Source organism: Mustelus asterias, chromosome 3 (assembly GCF_964213995.1).
Source record: "Mustelus asterias chromosome 3, sMusAst1.hap1.1, whole genome shotgun sequence".
Classification (NCBI taxonomy): domain Eukaryota; kingdom Metazoa; phylum Chordata; class Chondrichthyes; order Carcharhiniformes; family Triakidae; genus Mustelus; species Mustelus asterias.
Window position 1 is genome coordinate 151410825 of NC_135803.1, and position 12892 is coordinate 151423716.

The 12892-nt window shown below is 50.9% G+C and overlaps 16 non-coding genes across 16 annotated transcripts; all 16 read left to right on the top strand.

Annotated features, from left to right (window-relative positions):
* The first annotated feature begins 460 nt into the window (after nt 1–460).
* trnaf-gaa (transfer RNA phenylalanine (anticodon GAA)) lies at nt 461–533 on the top strand. Its single transcript has one exon. It is a non-coding gene; the product is annotated as a tRNA-Phe (tRNA).
* A 597-nt stretch (nt 534–1130) lies between these two features.
* Nucleotides 1131–1203, top strand: trnaf-gaa (transfer RNA phenylalanine (anticodon GAA)). Its single transcript has one exon. It is a non-coding gene; the product is annotated as a tRNA-Phe (tRNA).
* Nucleotides 1204–2458: 1255 nt separating this feature from the next.
* On the top strand, nt 2459–2531 carry trnaf-gaa (transfer RNA phenylalanine (anticodon GAA)). Its single transcript has one exon. It is a non-coding gene; the product is annotated as a tRNA-Phe (tRNA).
* Nucleotides 2532–3128: 597 nt separating this feature from the next.
* trnaf-gaa (transfer RNA phenylalanine (anticodon GAA)) lies at nt 3129–3201 on the top strand. The gene has a single exon. It is a non-coding gene; the product is annotated as a tRNA-Phe (tRNA).
* Nucleotides 3202–4456: 1255 nt separating this feature from the next.
* trnaf-gaa (transfer RNA phenylalanine (anticodon GAA)) lies at nt 4457–4529 on the top strand. Its single transcript has one exon. It is a non-coding gene; the product is annotated as a tRNA-Phe (tRNA).
* Nucleotides 4530–5126: 597 nt separating this feature from the next.
* On the top strand, nt 5127–5199 carry trnaf-gaa (transfer RNA phenylalanine (anticodon GAA)). Its single transcript has one exon. It is a non-coding gene; the product is annotated as a tRNA-Phe (tRNA).
* Nucleotides 5200–5796: 597 nt separating this feature from the next.
* On the top strand, nt 5797–5869 carry trnaf-gaa (transfer RNA phenylalanine (anticodon GAA)). The gene has a single exon. It is a non-coding gene; the product is annotated as a tRNA-Phe (tRNA).
* Nucleotides 5870–7124: 1255 nt separating this feature from the next.
* On the top strand, nt 7125–7197 carry trnaf-gaa (transfer RNA phenylalanine (anticodon GAA)). The gene has a single exon. It is a non-coding gene; the product is annotated as a tRNA-Phe (tRNA).
* A 597-nt stretch (nt 7198–7794) lies between these two features.
* trnaf-gaa (transfer RNA phenylalanine (anticodon GAA)) lies at nt 7795–7867 on the top strand. The gene has a single exon. It is a non-coding gene; the product is annotated as a tRNA-Phe (tRNA).
* Nucleotides 7868–8464: 597 nt separating this feature from the next.
* Nucleotides 8465–8537, top strand: trnaf-gaa (transfer RNA phenylalanine (anticodon GAA)). Its single transcript has one exon. It is a non-coding gene; the product is annotated as a tRNA-Phe (tRNA).
* A 597-nt stretch (nt 8538–9134) lies between these two features.
* On the top strand, nt 9135–9207 carry trnaf-gaa (transfer RNA phenylalanine (anticodon GAA)). The gene has a single exon. It is a non-coding gene; the product is annotated as a tRNA-Phe (tRNA).
* Nucleotides 9208–9804: 597 nt separating this feature from the next.
* On the top strand, nt 9805–9877 carry trnaf-gaa (transfer RNA phenylalanine (anticodon GAA)). The gene has a single exon. It is a non-coding gene; the product is annotated as a tRNA-Phe (tRNA).
* A 597-nt stretch (nt 9878–10474) lies between these two features.
* On the top strand, nt 10475–10547 carry trnaf-gaa (transfer RNA phenylalanine (anticodon GAA)). The gene has a single exon. It is a non-coding gene; the product is annotated as a tRNA-Phe (tRNA).
* Nucleotides 10548–11144: 597 nt separating this feature from the next.
* Nucleotides 11145–11217, top strand: trnaf-gaa (transfer RNA phenylalanine (anticodon GAA)). The gene has a single exon. It is a non-coding gene; the product is annotated as a tRNA-Phe (tRNA).
* A 597-nt stretch (nt 11218–11814) lies between these two features.
* trnaf-gaa (transfer RNA phenylalanine (anticodon GAA)) lies at nt 11815–11887 on the top strand. Its single transcript has one exon. It is a non-coding gene; the product is annotated as a tRNA-Phe (tRNA).
* Nucleotides 11888–12484: 597 nt separating this feature from the next.
* trnaf-gaa (transfer RNA phenylalanine (anticodon GAA)) lies at nt 12485–12557 on the top strand. The gene has a single exon. It is a non-coding gene; the product is annotated as a tRNA-Phe (tRNA).
* The last annotated feature ends 335 nt before the right edge of the window (nt 12558–12892 follow it).

Genomic DNA, 12892 nt, shown 5'->3' on the forward strand with positions numbered 1-12892 from the left:
ATTCCCACCCTCAATATTCTGGCGTTCTTCCATCCCCTTTCAGCGTTAGCTTTTGTTTCACGCCTCCACATACCTCATTGTGGCCCGCAGTTGCGTTCCAGCCAAAATGCCACAGACCCGTTGCACTTGAGAATGTGATGGTGGACTAGCCAGATGGACAAGTGTGTGGCTTTTGCATGCTCTTCACTTTGCAGTGGCTGCAGATATCGGAGCTGAGGCGGGCGGAAGAGCGAGGAAGCCGTTGATTGCGCAGCTGACAGACTGATGTAAAATAGCAGAGGGTGCAGGAAATAGGCAGCAGGTGAGGCAGCACGATTGGAGAGTGAAAGAGGCTTAACGTTGCAGGTCACTGCTTGATGAAATGTGCGAGATGTTGAGGAAGTTTGCAAGAAATAGCAAAGGAGAGGACTGAGTGGCTGAGAGATGGAACAGAGAAGAGCTTTGCATTGCAGCAGTGCAAGCCGAAATAGCTCAGTTGGGAGAGCGTTAGACTGAAGATTTAAAGGTCCCTGGTTCAATCCCGGGTTTCGGCAGAACCCCCTTGCTGTCTTTCTGTGCTGTCTACTACTTGGCACTGCATTTTGTCCCGCAGTGTCTTCAATCATCAATCGACGCAAGCTGCGGCAAACCAGATGCCCATCGCAATCCCCTGTGGATATTTTCGAAAGACATTCCCACCCTCAATATTCTGGCGTTCTCCCATCCCCTTTCAGCGTTAGCTTTTGTTTCACGCCTCCACATACCTCATTGTGGCCCGCAGTTGCGTTCCAGCCAAAATGCCACAGACCCGTTGCACTTGAGAATGTGATGGTGGACTAGCCAGATGGACAAGTGTGTGGCTTTTGCATGCTCTTCACTTTGCAGTGGCTGCAGATATCGGAGCTGAGGCGGGCGGAAGAGCGAGGAAGCCGTTGATTGCGCAGCTGACAGACTGATGTAAAATAGCAGAGGGTGCAGGAAATAGGCAGCAGGTGAGGCAGCACGATTGGAGAGTGGAAGAGGCTTAACGTTGCAGGTCACTGCTTGATGAAATGTGCGAGATGTTGAGGAAGTTTGCAAGAAATAGCAAAGGAGAGGACTGAGTGGCTGAGAGATGGAACAGAGAAGAGCTTTGCATTGCAGCAGTGCAAGCCGAAATAGCTCAGTTGGGAGAGCATTAGACTGAAGATCTAAAGGTCCCTGGTTCAATCCCGGGTTTCGGCAGAACCCCCTTGCTGGCTTTCTGTGCTGTCTACTACTTGGCACTGCATTTTGTCCCGCAGTGTCTTCAATCATCAATCGACGCAAGCTGCGACAAACCAGATGCCCATCGCAATCTCCTGTCGATATTTTCGAAAGACATTCCCACCCTCAATATTCTGGCGTTCTTCCATCCCCTTTCAGCGTTAGCTTTCGTTTCACGCCTCCACATACCTCATTGTGGCCCGCAGTTGCGTTCCAGCCAAAATGCCACAGACCCGTTGCACTTGAGAATGTGATGGTGGACTCGCCAGATGGACAAGTGTGTGGCTTTTGCATGCTCTTCACTTTGCAGTGGCTGCAGATATCGGAGCTGAGGCGGGCAGAAGAGCGAGGAAGCCGTTGATTGCGCAGCTGACAGACTGATGTAAAATAGCAGAGGGTGCAGGAAATAGGCAGCAGGTGAGGCAGCACGATTGGAGAGTGGAAGAGGCTTAACGTTGCAGGTCACTGCTTGATGAAATGTGCGAGATGTTGAGGAAGTTTGCAAGAAATAGCAAAGGAGAGGACTGAGTGGCTGAGAGATGGAACAGAGAAGAGCTTTGCATTGCAGCAGTGGAAGCCGAAATAGCTCAGTTGGGAGAGCATTAGACTGAAGATCTAAAGGTCCCGGGTTTCGGCAGAACCCCCTTGCTGTCTTTCTGTGCTGTCTACTACTTGGCACTGCATTTTGTCCCGCAGTGTCTTCAAACATCAATCGACGCAAGCTGCGGCAAACCAGATGCCCATCGCAATCTCCTGTCGATATTTTCGAAAGACATTCCCACCCTCAATATTCTGGCGTTCTTCCATCCCCTTTCAGCGTTAGCTTTTGTTTCACGCCTCCACATACCTCATTGTGGCCCGCAGTTGCGTTCCAGCCAAAGTGCCACAGACCCGTTGCACTTGAGAATGTGATGGTGGACTAGCCAGATGGACAAGTGTGTGGCTTTTGCATGCTCTTCACTTTGCAGTGGCTGCAGATATCGGAGCTGAGGCGGGCGGAAGAGCGAGGAAGCCGTTGATTGCGCAGCTGACAGACTGATGTAAAATAGCAGAGGGTGCAGGAAATAGGCAGCAGGTGAGGCAGCATGATTGGAGAGTGGAAGAGGCTTAACGTTGCAGGTCACTGCTTGATGAAATGTGCGAGATGTTGAGGAAGTTTGCAAGAAATAGCAAAGGAGAGGACTGAGTGGCTGAGAGATGGAACAGAGAAGAGCTTTGCATTGCAGCAGTGCAAGCCGAAATAGCTCAGTTGGGAGAGCGTTAGACTGAAGATCTAAAGGTCCCTGGTTCAATCCCGGGTTTCGGCAGAACCCCCTTGCTGTCTTTCTGTGCTGTCTACTACTTGGCACTGCATTTTGTCCTGCAGTGTCTTCAAACATCAATCGACGCAAGCTGCGGCAAACCAGATGCCCATCGCAATCCCCTGTGGATATTTTCGAAAGACATTCCCACCCTCAATATTCTGGCGTTCTCCCATCCCCTTTCAGCGTTAGCTTTTGTTTCACGCCTCCACATACCTCATTGTGGCCCGCAGTTGCGTTCCAGCCAAAATGCCACAGACCCGTTGCACTTGAGAATGTGATGGTGGACTAGCCAGATGGACAAGTGTGTGGCTTTTGCATGCTCTTCACTTTGCAGTGGCTGCAGATATCGGAGCTGAGGCGGGCGGAAGAGCGAGGAAGCCGTTGATTGCGCAGCTGACAGACTGATGTAAAATAGCAGAGGGTGCAGGAAATAGGCAGCAGGTGAGGCAGCACGATTGGAGAGTGGAAGAGGCTTAACGTTGCAGGTCACTGCTTGATGAAATGTGCGAGATGTTGAGGAAGTTTGCAAGAAATAGCAAAGGAGAGGACTGAGTGGCTGAGAGATGGAACAGAGAAGAGCTTTGCATTGCAGCAGTGCAAGCCGAAATAGCTCAGTTGGGAGAGCATTAGACTGAAGATCTAAAGGTCCCTGGTTCAATCCCGGGTTTCGGCAGAACCCCCTTGCTGGCTTTCTGTGCTGTCTACTACTTGGCACTGCATTTTGTCCCGCAGTGTCTTCAATCATCAATCGACGCAAGCTGCGACAAACCAGATGCCCATCGCAATCTCCTGTCGATATTTTCGAAAGACATTCCCACCCTCAATATTCTGGCGTTCTTCCATCCCCTTTCAGCGTTAGCTTTCGTTTCACGCCTCCACATACCTCATTGTGGCCCGCAGTTGCGTTCCAGCCAAAATGCCACAGACCCGTTGCACTTGAGAATGTGATGGTGGACTCGCCAGATGGACAAGTGTGTGGCTTTTGCATGCTCTTCACTTTGCAGTGGCTGCAGATATCGGAGCTGAGGCGGGCAGAAGAGCGAGGAAGCCGTTGATTGCGCAGCTGACAGACTGATGTAAAATAGCAGAGGGTGCAGGAAATAGGCAGCAGGTGAGGCAGCACGATTGGAGAGTGGAAGAGGCTTAACGTTGCAGGTCACTGCTTGATGAAATGTGCGAGATGTTGAGGAAGTTTGCAAGAAATAGCAAAGGAGAGGACTGAGTGGCTGAGAGATGGAACAGAGAAGAGCTTTGCATTGCAGCAGTGGAAGCCGAAATAGCTCAGTTGGGAGAGCATTAGACTGAAGATCTAAAGGTCCCGGGTTTCGGCAGAACCCCCTTGCTGTCTTTCTGTGCTGTCTACTACTTGGCACTGCATTTTGTCCCGCAGTGTCTTCAAACATCAATCGACGCAAGCTGCGGCAAACCAGATGCCCATCGCAATCTCCTGTCGATATTTTCGAAAGACATTCCCACCCTCAATATTCTGGCGTTCTTCCATCCCCTTTCAGCGTTAGCTTTTGTTTCACGCCTCCACATACCTCATTGTGGCCCGCAGTTGCGTTCCAGCCAAAGTGCCACAGACCCGTTGCACTTGAGAATGTGATGGTGGACTAGCCAGATGGACAAGTGTGTGGCTTTTGCATGCTCTTCACTTTGCAGTGGCTGCAGATATCGGAGCTGAGGCGGGCGGAAGAGCGAGGAAGCCGTTGATTGCGCAGCTGACAGACTGATGTAAAATAGCAGAGGGTGCAGGAAATAGGCAGCAGGTGAGGCAGCATGATTGGAGAGTGGAAGAGGCTTAACGTTGCAGGTCACTGCTTGATGAAATGTGCGAGATGTTGAGGAAGTTTGCAAGAAATAGCAAAGGAGAGGACTGAGTGGCTGAGAGATGGAACAGAGAAGAGCTTTGCATTGCAGCAGTGCAAGCCGAAATAGCTCAGTTGGGAGAGCGTTAGACTGAAGATCTAAAGGTCCCTGGTTCAATCCCGGGTTTCGGCAGAACCCCCTTGCTGTCTTTCTGTGCTGTCTACTACTTGGCACTGCATTTTGTCCTGCAGTGTCTTCAAACATCAATCGACGCAAGCTGCGACAAACCAGATGCCCATCGCAATCTCCTGTGGATATTTTCGAAAGACATTCCCACCCTCAATATTCTGGCGTTCTTCCATCCCCTTTCAGCGTTAGCTTTTGTTTCACGCCTCCGCATACCTCATTGTGGCCCGCAGTTGCGTTCCAGCCAAAATGCCACAGACCCGTTGCACTTGAGAATGTGATGGTGGACTAGCCAGATGGACAAGTGTGTGGCTTTTGCATGCTCTTCACTTTGCAGTGGCTGCAGATATCGGAGCTGAGGCGGGCGGAAGAGCGAGGAAGCCGTTGATTGCGCAGCTGACAGACTGATGTAAAATAGCAGAGGGTGCAGGAAATAGGCAGCAGGTGAGGCAGCACGATTGGAGAGTGGAAGAGGCTTAACGTTGCAGGTCACTGCTTGATGAAATGTGCGAGATGTTGAGGAAGTTTGCAAGAAATAGCAAAGGAGAGGACTGAGTGGCTGAGAGATGGAACAGAGAAGAGCTTTGCATTGCAGCAGTGCAAGCCGAAATAGCTCAGTTGGGAGAGCGTTAGACTGAAGATCTAAAGGTCCCTGGTTCAATCCCGGGTTTCGGCAGAACCCCCTTGCTGGCTTTCTGTGCTGTCTACTACTTGGCACTGCATTTTGTCCCGCAGTGTCTTCAAACATCAATCGACGCAAGCTGCGACAAACCAGATGCCCATCGCAATCTCCTGTGGATATTTTCGAAAGACATTCCCACCCTCAATATTCTGGCGTTCTTCCATCCCCTTTCAGCGTTAGCTTTTGTTTCACGCCTCCGCATACCTCATTGTGGCCCGCAGTTGCGTTCCAGCCAAAATGCCACAGACCCGTTGCACTTGAGAATGTGATGGTGGACTAGCCAGATGGACAAGTGTGTGGCTTTTGCATGCTCTTCACTTTGCAGTGGCTGCAGATATCGGAGCTGAGGCGGGCGGAAGAGCGAGGAAGCCGTTGATTGCGCAGCTGACAGACTGATGTAAAATAGCAGAGGGTGCAGGAAATAGGCAGCAGGTGAGGCAGCACGATTGGAGAGTGGAAGAGGCTTAACGTTGCAGGTCACTGCTTGATGAAATGTGCGAGATGTTGAGGAAGTTTGCAAGAAATAGCAAAGGAGAGGACTGAGTGGCTGAGAGATGGAACAGAGAAGAGCTTTGCATTGCAGCAGTGCAAGCTGAAATAGCTCAGTTGGGAGAGCGTTAGACTGAAGATCTAAAGGTCCCTGGTTCAATCCCGGGTTTCGGCAGAACCCCCTTGCTGTCTTTCTGTGCTGTCTACTACTTGGCACTGCATTTTGTCCCGCAGTGTCTTCAAACATCAATCGACGCAAGCTGCGGCAAACCAGATGCCCATCGCAATCTCCTGTGGATATTTTCGAAAGACATTCCCACCCTCAATATTCTGGCGTTCTTCTTTCCCCTTTCAGCGTTAGCTTTTGTTTCACGCCTCCACATACCTCATTGTGGCCCGCAGTTGCGTTCCAGCCAAAATGCCACAGACCCGTTGCACTTGAGAATGTGATGGTGGACTAGCCAGATGGACAAGTGTGTGGCTTTTGCATGCTCTTCACTTTGCAGTGGCTGCAGATATCGGAGCTGAGGCGGGCAGAAGAGCGAGGAAGCCGTTGATTGCGCAGCTGACAGACTGATGTAAAATAGCAGAGGGTGCAGGAAATAGGCAGCAGGTGAGGCAGCACGATTGGAGAGTGGAAGAGGCTTAACGTTGCAGGTCACTGCTTGATGAAATGTGCGAGATGTTGAGGAAGTTTGCAAGAAATAGCAAAGGAGAGGACTGAGTGGCTGAGAGATGGAACAGAGAAGAGCTTTGCATTGCAGCAGTGGAAGCCGAAATAGCTCAGTTGGGAGAGCATTAGACTGAAGATCTAAAGGTCCCGGGTTTCGGCAGAACCCCCTTGCTGTCTTTCTGTGCTGTCTACTACTTGGCACTGCATTTTGTCCCGCAGTGTCTTCAAACATCAATCGACGCAAGCTGCGGCAAACCAGATGCCCATCGCAATCTCCTGTCGATATTTTCGAAAGACATTCCCACCCTCAATATTCTGGCGTTCTTCCATCCCCTTTCAGCGTTAGCTTTTGTTTCACGCCTCCACATACCTCATTGTGGCCCGCAGTTGCGTTCCAGCCAAAGTGCCACAGACCCGTTGCACTTGAGAATGTGATGGTGGACTAGCCAGATGGACAAGTGTGTGGCTTTTGCATGCTCTTCACTTTGCAGTGGCTGCAGATATCGGAGCTGAGGCGGGCGGAAGAGCGAGGAAGCCGTTGATTGCGCAGCTGACAGACTGATGTAAAATAGCAGAGGGTGCAGGAAATAGGCAGCAGGTGAGGCAGCATGATTGGAGAGTGGAAGAGGCTTAACGTTGCAGGTCACTGCTTGATGAAATGTGCGAGATGTTGAGGAAGTTTGCAAGAAATAGCAAAGGAGAGGACTGAGTGGCTGAGAGATGGAACAGAGAAGAGCTTTGCATTGCAGCAGTGCAAGCCGAAATAGCTCAGTTGGGAGAGCGTTAGACTGAAGATCTAAAGGTCCCTGGTTCAATCCCGGGTTTCGGCAGAACCCCCTTGCTGTCTTTCTGTGCTGTCTACTACTTGGCACTGCATTTTGTCCTGCAGTGTCTTCAAACATCAATCGACGCAAGCTGCGACAAACCAGATGCCCATCGCAATCTCCTGTGGATATTTTCGAAAGACATTCCCACCCTCAATATTCTGGCGTTCTTCCATCCCCTTTCAGCGTTAGCTTTTGTTTCACGCCTCCGCATACCTCATTGTGGCCCGCAGTTGCGTTCCAGCCAAAATGCCACAGACCCGTTGCACTTGAGAATGTGATGGTGGACTAGCCAGATGGACAAGTGTGTGGCTTTTGCATGCTCTTCACTTTGCAGTGGCTGCAGATATCGGAGCTGAGGCGGGCGGAAGAGCGAGGAAGCCGTTGATTGCGCAGCTGACAGACTGATGTAAAATAGCAGAGGGTGCAGGAAATAGGCAGCAGGTGAGGCAGCACGATTGGAGAGTGGAAGAGGCTTAACGTTGCAGGTCACTGCTTGATGAAATGTGCGAGATGTTGAGGAAGTTTGCAAGAAATAGCAAAGGAGAGGACTGAGTGGCTGAGAGATGGAACAGAGAAGAGCTTTGCATTGCAGCAGTGCAAGCCGAAATAGCTCAGTTGGGAGAGCGTTAGACTGAAGATCTAAAGGTCCCTGGTTCAATCCCGGGTTTCGGCAGAACCCCCTTGCTGGCTTTCTGTGCTGTCTACTACTTGGCACTGCATTTTGTCCCGCAGTGTCTTCAAACATCAATCGACGCAAGCTGCGACAAACCAGATGCCCATCGCAATCTCCTGTGGATATTTTCGAAAGACATTCCCACCCTCAATATTCTGGCGTTCTTCCATCCCCTTTCAGCGTTAGCTTTTGTTTCACGCCTCCGCATACCTCATTGTGGCCCGCAGTTGCGTTCCAGCCAAAATGCCACAGACCCGTTGCACTTGAGAATGTGATGGTGGACTAGCCAGATGGACAAGTGTGTGGCTTTTGCATGCTCTTCACTTTGCAGTGGCTGCAGATATCGGAGCTGAGGCGGGCGGAAGAGCGAGGAAGCCGTTGATTGCGCAGCTGACAGACTGATGTAAAATAGCAGAGGGTGCAGGAAATAGGCAGCAGGTGAGGCAGCACGATTGGAGAGTGGAAGAGGCTTAACGTTGCAGGTCACTGCTTGATGAAATGTGCGAGATGTTGAGGAAGTTTGCAAGAAATAGCAAAGGAGAGGACTGAGTGGCTGAGAGATGGAACAGAGAAGAGCTTTGCATTGCAGCAGTGCAAGCTGAAATAGCTCAGTTGGGAGAGCGTTAGACTGAAGATCTAAAGGTCCCTGGTTCAATCCCGGGTTTCGGCAGAACCCCCTTGCTGTCTTTCTGTGCTGTCTACTACTTGGCACTGCATTTTGTCCCGCAGTGTCTTCAAACATCAATCGACGCAAGCTGCGGCAAACCAGATGCCCATCGCAATCTCCTGTGGATATTTTCGAAAGACATTCCCACCCTCAATATTCTGGCGTTCTTCTTTCCCCTTTCAGCGTTAGCTTTTGTTTCACGCCTCCACATACCTCATTGTGGCCCGCAGTTGCGTTCCAGCCAAAATGCCACAGACCCGTTGCACTTGAGAATGTGATGGTGGACTAGCCAGATGGACAAGTGTGTGGCTTTTGCATGCTCTTCACTTTGCAGTGGCTGCAGATATCGGAGCTGAGGCGGGCGGAAGAGCGAGGAAGCCGTTGATTGCGCAGCTGACAGACTGATGTAAAATAGCAGAGGGTGCAGGAAATAGGCAGCAGGTGAGGCAGCACGATTGGAGAGTGGAAGAGGCTTAACGTTGCAGGTCACTGCTTGATGAAATGTGCGAGATGTTGAGGAAGTTTGCAAGAAATAGCAAAGGAGAGGACTGAGTGGCTGAGAGATGGAACAGAGAAGAGCTTTGCATTGCAGCAGTGCAAGCCGAAATAGCTCAGTTGGGAGAGCGTTAGACTGAAGATCTAAAGGTCCCTGGTTCAATCCCGGGTTTCGGCAGAACCCCCTTGCTGTCTTTCTGTGCTGTCTACTACTTGGCACTGCATTTTGTCCCGCAGTGTCTTCAATCATCAATCGACGCAAGCTGCGGCAAACCAGATGCCCATCGCAATCTCCTGTGGATATTTTCGAAAGACATTCCCACCCTCAATATTCTGGCGTTCTTCCATCCCCTTTCAGCGTTAGCTTTTGTTTCACGCCTCCACAGACCTCATTGTGGCCCGCAGTTGCGTTCCAGCCAAAATGCCACAGACCCGTTGCACTTGAGAATGTGATGGTGGACTAGCCAGATGGACAAGTGTGTGGCTTTTGCATGCTCTTCACTTTGCAGTGGCTGCAGATATCGGAGCTGAGGCGGGCGGAAGAGCGAGGAAGCCGTTGATTGCGCAGCTGACAGACTGATGTAAAATAGCAGAGGGTGCAGGAAATAGGCAGCAGGTGAGGCAGCACGATTGGAGAGTGGAAGAGGCTTAACGTTGCAGGTCACTGCTTGATGAAATGTGCGAGATGTTGAGGAAGTTTGCAAGAAATAGCAAAGGAGAGGACTGAGTGGCTGAGAGATGGAACAGAGAAGAGCTTTGCATTGCAGCAGTGCAAGCCGAAATAGCTCAGTTGGGAGAGCGTTAGACTGAAGATCTAAAGGTCCCTGGGTCAATCCCGGGTTTCGGCAAAACCCCCTTGCTGTCTTTCTGTGCTGTCTACTACTTGGCACTGCATTTTGTCCCGCAGTGTCTTCAAACATCAATCGACGCAAGCTGCGACAAACCAGATGCCCATCGCAATCTCCTGTCGATATTTTCGAAAGACATTCCCACCCTCAATATTCTGGCGTTCTTCCATCCCCTTTCAGCGTTAGCTTTTGTTTCACGCCTCCACATACCTCATTGTGGCCCGCAGTTGCGTTCCAGCCAAAATGCCACAGACCCGTTGCACTTGAGAATGTGATGGTGGACTAGCCAGATGGACAAGTGTGTGGCTTTTGCATGCTCTTCACTTTGCAGTGGCTGCAGATATCGGAGCTGAGGCGGGCGGAAGAGCGAGGAAGCCGTTGATTGCGCAGCTGACAGACTGATGTAAAATAGCAGAGGGTGCAGGAAATAGGCAGCAGGTGAGGCAGCACGATTGGAGAGTGGAAGAGGCTTAACGTTGCAGGTCACTGCTTGATGAAATGTGCGAGATGTTGAGGAAGTTTGCAAGAAATAGCAAAGGAGAGGACTGAGTGGCTGAGAGATGGAACAGAGAAGAGCTTTGCATTGCAGCAGTGCAAGCCGAAATAGCTCAGTTGGGAGAGCGTTCGACTGAAGATCTCAAGGTCCCTGGTTCAATCCTGGGTTTCGGCAGAACCCCCTTGCTGTCTTTCTGTGCTGTCTACTACTTGGCACTGCATTTTGTCCCGCAGTGTCTTCAATCATCAATCGACGCAAGCTGCGGCAAACCAGATGCCCATCGCAATCTCCTGTGGATATTTTCGAAAGACATTCCCACCCTCAATATTCTGGCGTTCTTCCATCCCCTTTCAGCGTTAGCTTTTGTTTCACGCCTCCACATACCTCATTGTGGCCCGCAGTTGCGTTCCAGCCAAAATGCCACAGACCCGTTGCACTTGAGAATGTGATGGTGGACTAGCCAGATGGACAAGTGTGTGGCTTTTGCATGCTCTTCACTTTGCAGTGGCTGCAGATATCGGAGCTGAGGCGGGCGGAAGAGCGAGGAAGCCGTTGATTGCGCAGCTGACAGACTGATGTAAAATAGCAGAGGGTGCAGGAAATAGGCAGCAGGTGAGGCAGCACGATTGGAGAGTGGAAGAGGCTTAACGTTGCAGGTCACTGCTTGATGAAATGTGCGAGATGTTGAGGAAGTTTGCAAGAAATAGCAAAGGAGAGGACTGAGTGGCTGAGAGATGGAACAGAGAAGAGCTTTGCATTGCAGCAGTGCAAGCCGAAATAGCTCAGTTGGGAGAGCGTTAGACTGAAGATTTAAAGGTCCCTGGTTCAATCCCGGGTTTCGGCAGAACCCCCTTGCTGTCTTTCTGTGCTGTCTACTACTTGGCACTGCATTTTGTCCCGCAGTGTCTTCAATCATCAATCGACGCAAGCTGCGGCAAACCAGATGCCCATCGCAATCCCCTGTGGATATTTTCGAAAGACATTCCCACCCTCAATATTCTGGCGTTCTCCCATCCCCTTTCAGCGTTAGCTTTTGTTTCACGCCTCCACATACCTCATTGTGGCCCGCAGTTGCGTTCCAGCCAAAATGCCACAGACCCGTTGCACTTGAGAATGTGATGGTGGACTAGCCAGATGGACAAGTGTGTGGCTTTTGCATGCTCTTCACTTTGCAGTGGCTGCATATATCGGAGCTGAGGCGGGCGGAAGAGCGAGGAAGCCGTTGATTGCGCAGCTGACAGACTGATGTAAAATAGCAGAGGGTGCAGGAAATAGGCAGCAGGTGAGGCAGCACGATTGGAGAGTGGAAGAGGCTTAACGTTGCAGGTCACTGCTTGATGAAATGTGCGAGATGTTGAGGAAGTTTGCAAGAAATAGCAAAGGAGAGGACTGAGTGGCTGAGAGATGGAACAGAGAAGAGCTTTGCATTGCAGCAGTGCAAGCCGAAATAGCTCAGTTGGGAGAGCATTAGACTGAAGATCTAAAGGTCCCTGGTTCAATCCCGGGTTTCGGCAGAACCCCCTTGCTGGCTTTCTGTGCTGTCTACTACTTGGCACTGCATTTTGTCCCGCAGTGTCTTCAATCATCAATCGACGCAAGCTGCGGCAAACCAGATGCCCATCGCAATCTCCTGTGGATATTTTCGAAAGACATTCCCACCCTCAATATTCTGGCGTTCTCCCATCCCCTTTCAGCGTTAGCTTTTGTTTCACGCCTCCACATACCTCATTGTGGCCCGCAGTTGCGTTCCAGCCAAAATGCCACAGACCCGTTGCACTTGAGAATGTGATGGTGGACTAGCCAGATGGACAAGTGTGTGGCTTTTGCATGCTCTTCACTTTGCAGTGGCTGCAGATATCGGAGCTGAGGCGGGCGGAAGAGCGAGGAAGCCGTTGATTGCGCAGCTGACAGACTGATGTAAAATAGCAGAGGGTGCAGGAAATAGGCAGCAGGTGAGGCAGCACGATTGGAGAGTGGAAGAGGCTTAACGTTGCAGGTCACTGCTTGATGAAATGTGCGAGATGTTGAGGAAGTTTGCAAGAAATAGCAAAGGAGAGGACTGAGTGGCTGAGAGATGGAACAGAGAAGAGCTTTGCATTGCAGCAGTGCAAGCCGAAATAGCTCAGTTGGGAGAGCGTTAGACTGAAGATCTAAAGGTCCCTGGTTCAATCCCGGGTTTCGGCAGAACCCCCTTGCTGTCTTTCTGTGCTGTCTACTACTTGGCACTGCATTTTGTCCCGCAGTGTCTTCAATCATCAATCGACGCAAGCTGCGGCAAACCAGATGCCCATCGCAATCTCCTGTGGATATTTTCGAAAGACATTCCCACCCTCAATATTCTGGCGTTCTCCCATCCCCTTTCAGCGTTAGCTTTTGTTTCACGCCTCCACATACCTCATTGTGGCCCGCAGTTGCGTTCCAGCCAAAATGCCACAGACCCGTTGCACTTGAGAATGTGATGGTGGACTAGCCAGATGGACAAGTGTGTGGCTTTTGCATGCTCTTCACTTTGCAGTGGC